Raw genomic sequence first — 5,098 nt, 5'->3', positions numbered from 1 at the left:
TCTATTCAGCTCATCTTGGAGTGTTCCCTTGTCCCAGAGCCTAGAATTTTGGTACAAATCCTTTTGATATATATATATGTTTATCCAAGGGTACGACAGGGCCCTATCCCGTCATATGTTACTATTGATACTCTTAGAGGTCTGGAGACATATGTGTGGGTTGTGTATAGATGTTGTTCAGTTGTGTTAGCATGACTTATTTTGGGACATTTCTGTATGTAGTGGAAGCCTTGTCGGCTTACATGTATATGTATATTTTGAGATGTTGTATGTAGTGGCAACCTTGTTGTCTTGCGTATATGTTTAGGAATGTTTCCGTGTGTAGTAACAGCCTTGTCGGCTCGTGTATTATGATATTTTGGTTGATTGCGACTTCTCAGGATATAGGTTACCAGGATACATGTATGTAATGTTTTGAGATGATGTTATATTTTCACAAAGCCTCCATATTATGTTTAGTTTTAGTTTGATGATGTCTAACAACTATGTACACGAGTGTTCAGCTCGAGCACTAGTCACAACCTACGAGAATGGGTCGTGACAAAAATGGTATTAGAGCATTTCATCCTAGGAGTGTCTACAGATTGTGTCTAATATAGTCTGATTTATTGATGTGTTGTGCACCACATCTATAAACAGGAAGCTACAAGACATTTAGGATGTTATCTTTCCTTCTTATTCTAGATCGTGCGATAGAGCTATATTATCAGGATCATTCCCCCCTAACATATTATTATGTTTACAGTTATGCCTCCAAAGAAAGCAACATTTTCCCAGAAGGGCAAATCAGTAGCAGGAGAGACTAGTCAGACTTAGAGAGTTACTAGGGCCCGTTCCCGGTCCATGCTTGAGATTATACTTTAGCCAACGAGCTCTACTATACCACCACCTCCAGAGGAGTTAGAGTAGTAGCAGCTGTAGATCAGGGGGAGGCTCCACTGCCTACTCATGAGGCCTCAGTACCTGAGCCTCCAGTTCCTCAGCCAGGGACGGAGGATAGGGCCATGAGAGACGCAGTTCAGTTACTGACCAGATTAATGGCAGGGCAGGCTCGCAGGTATGGGCTAGGAGTTGATTATGTAGATATACATGATAGTTTAAGGGTTCGTGTCTTCTTGACTTGTAACCCCCCTTGAGTTTTATGGGTCGAGGCCTGCGGATGACCCGCAGGTCTTTATCTAATAGTTGCAACATTCGTTGAGGATAATTAGGACTTTTGATAGTAAGTCTGTTGAGTTGGCTTTATATTGGCTGCGTGATGTAGCCATTAATTGGTATGAATCCTGGGAGTTTTCTAAGGGTGAGAGTGCTTCTTCAGTGGTATGGGATGAGTTTGTGGAGGCCTTCCTTGGCCACTTTCTACCTCCGGAGATGAGATGAGCCAGAGTTGATCGATTTTTACATTTGAGGCAGAATAGCAGGAGTGTTCGAGATTATAGTCTTGAGTTTGATTCGTTGGTGAGACATGCGCCCACTATTGTAGCTGATATGGATGATAGAGTGCGTCAGTATGTGATGGGGTTAGATCGTTATTTGATTGATAGTTGTATAGCAATGGCTTCTTAGCCAGGTATAGATATTGTTTGGGTGCAGGCATATGCACAGGGGGTAGAAGATTGACACAAAGGGTGTCAGCCCAATAGAGATCATGACAAAGGCCAACATAAGAGAGATATATCGGCTAGTTATTCAAGTGAGTTTCGAGGTGAGCAGCCTCAGTAGTATAGTATATATCCTTCTCATCCAGCCGGAGTTCACCCTCACAATTCACAGGTAGGAGATTCGATAGGACAGGGTATTCAAGAATCGGTTAGAGCTCCGGGGTTTTAGGTTCACTGATGAACAGGGGTTTGCGCCAGTCAAGGCCACCTTTTCCTCAGTGTTCTCATTGTGGTAGGCCCCATTTTAGGGAATGCCATTTTGCTACAGGTGCCTACTTTACTTGCGGTCCTTAGGGACATATTATGAGGGAGTGTCCATTTGGGGGTAGTCCAGGTGGTTCAGCTTAGCCTACTAGGTCAGTTGCTGGTTCATCTTCTTTCGTGGCTATGTGCCCTATGGGGTAGGGTATTCAGACACCAATAGGCCATCCTAGAGGCCGTGGTAGATCTTCCAGTTCTGGATGTCCTTCGAACGGCATATATGCCTTGGCTAGTAGACAGGACTAAGAGGCATCACCAAACGTGGTTACAAGTATATTATCGATTTTTTCTCAGGGTGTATATGCTTTGATAGATCCAGGCTTGAACTTATCATATATATCTCCTTTTATTGCTAATAGAATCGGGATAAAACCTGAATTGATAAAACCATTTGAGGTAGCTACACTGGTAGGAGATTCTGTTATAGTCAAGAAAGTATATAGAGTTTGTTCGGTGATTATATATAGTCGTCACACCAAGGCAGATTTAATAGAGTTTGATATGACAGAATTTAATGTTATTATGGGCATGGATTAGTTAGCTTCTTGTTATGATGATAATGTTGATTGTAGAGAAAAGTAGTTCGGTTTCAATTCTTAGGGGAGTCAATTATAGAATTGCTGGGGAATACGACATTGCCGAGGGTTAAGTTCATTTCATACCTCAAGGCAAGGAAGATGGTTAGAAAGGGTTATATTTATCATCTGGTTCGTGTGCATGATTTGAAAGCAGAGGTATCGACTCTTCAGTTAGCTCCGGTAGTTAATGAATTTCCAGATATATTCCCACACAAACTTCTAGGTCTTCCTCATAAGCGGGAGATAGAGTTCACCATAGATGTATTGCCAGATACTCAGCCTATATCTATTCCTCCCTACAGAATGGCACCCGCAAAGCTGAAAGAGTTGAAAGAGAAACTAAGAGACTTATTAGGAAAGGTCTTCATTAGGCCCAGCACATCACCTTGGGGAGCACCAGTACTATTCGTGTCATGACCCAACCCCGTAGGCCATGAAGGGTGCCCGAACTGGACACTCGTGTACACCCCTGCTAACTCTAAGTAAACATGTCCCCTATTTGAGTCATGGCGTACCAACAGGCAAGATAATATATAAGCCGACAAGGCTATCGTAACATATAGGCACAACCTTACACACATACATATACAACCCACATACATGTCTACAGACCTCTAAGCGTAAGAACAGTAACATAAGGCAGGATAGGGCCCCCGCCGTACCCATGAACAAATAAATGTATACATCGAGGGTTAATACCAAAACTAGGCTCCGGCATATTGGAGCGCTTCTAGACTGCTGAATGGAACTCCTACGCTGATGGATTCCCCGAGTGTGTATCTTTACCTGCGGGCATGAACGTAGCCCCCCCAAAGAAAAGGGGGTCAGTACGACATATGTATTGAGTAGGTAAAACATAACATAGCATAACTGGAAGCATATCCAAAATAGAAAAATAGGGGAATAAAATATCATATAAGAAACCTTTGTACCTGTACCTCGTGAAACATAAGAACATACATGCTTATACTATACAATATAGCCGGCCCTTTTAGGGGCTCGGTGAATCATAACTGTAGGACCATCATAGGGTCCGGCACCATTATCACCTTATCACATCACATCATCATCATATATATATATACATACGTACCCGACCCTCTAGTGAGGGACTCAGTGAGTCATTCATGTCATTGCATTATCATTTCCTCATATAGCGTACCTGGCCCTTTAGTGAGGGACTAAGTGGATAATGCAGTGAACTGCGCACGATTACATACCCGGCCTGGGACTCGATTATAGAAGGGTTATAGTATACACGAGTAAAGTAGTGAGTAACCATATGAAATTTAAAACATTGTCCAAGACTCAATGAAATAGTAACAACGAATTGTCATTTGAAAATCAAGACGATAGTCATATCACTCATTCCTCAAACATTACTATTGATCATATTAAAAGATCCTTAGAAACCATAGGCATGAATCAAGACGATACAAAATAACTTATAAAAGTCAAGGACATTAACTACCGGAGAATCTCTTAGAAGAGAAATCATGAATCACCCTCAAGGCTCATATTAATCCTTACTTAATACTAAGCCATGCCGAAAGAAAGAAGGGACGACTTTACATACTCTCTTATTTTCCCTTATGGAGTCATCATATAAATATGTGCCATGGAAAGTACGGCCCGATCCTCAGATAATAACATATATCGTACTTGGACCATCAAGGGACTTGGTACCATAAATATTTCATCATAACATCATAACTTATGTCAACGACATATCAAGAGAGAAGAAGGGTAGCTTTACTTACTTATGCCAAAAACATGCCAAGAGAAGGAAGGAAGCTTCACATACTTATGCCAAAAACATGCCAAGAGAAAGAAGATAACTTTCCATACTTGCTACTCTCCATCGTATAGAAGCCTTGAGAGGCAATAACTCAACTAGTATAGGAATTCTACCATCGAGAAGTAAATAAGACTTATGAGTCATACTGGGAGTTCTATGAATGGAATTATCCCCACATTTTGCATATCAATAACTTCAGGCTAAGACATGCCAAAAGAAAAGAAGATAGCTTTACATACCTTTTTTGGGATTAATTGAAATCCGGCTTGCCTTGATACCTCCTTAATCTATTGACATGAAAGTAACACTAAGATTAATATCCTTTCACTTTCCAATATCCCACTCCATAAGAAAATACTAATAGGAGTCATTTCCTTATCCATTACCCCCAACTAGTTTGTTACTAGTTTCGATGCTATGGAAAATCGGGCAGCATTTCCCCTATAACTTCAATATCCCCGAGATTCCAACTCGGCCACAATATCAACAACCATACCAACAACAACAACTAGCAGCATACTTACAATTAAATCACTTCAACCTTACACAATACAAGCTCCAAACAACTAGCTCCAAACTATGATACAAAAATAGAGTTTCTAGTTTCCATTTTGCAAAACCTTTAATCGTACGAAGAGGGGGTCATGTGGATGCAAACCGCATCTCCCCCACCTCCTTTAGAACACATTTAGGCCCTGAAACACACACCACACAACCAGCAGCCACCTCCAAACACACAACGCCTCACTTCGGCTATAATTTAACTACGACGACCTCAATTTAGGTTGTTTCTTTTGCTG

This window comes from Solanum dulcamara, chromosome 9, assembly GCF_947179165.1.
Source record: "Solanum dulcamara chromosome 9, daSolDulc1.2, whole genome shotgun sequence".
Classification (NCBI taxonomy): domain Eukaryota; kingdom Viridiplantae; phylum Streptophyta; class Magnoliopsida; order Solanales; family Solanaceae; genus Solanum; species Solanum dulcamara.
The sequence above is the reverse complement of the archived record's forward strand: the minus strand, read 5'-3'. Positions refer to the sequence as shown.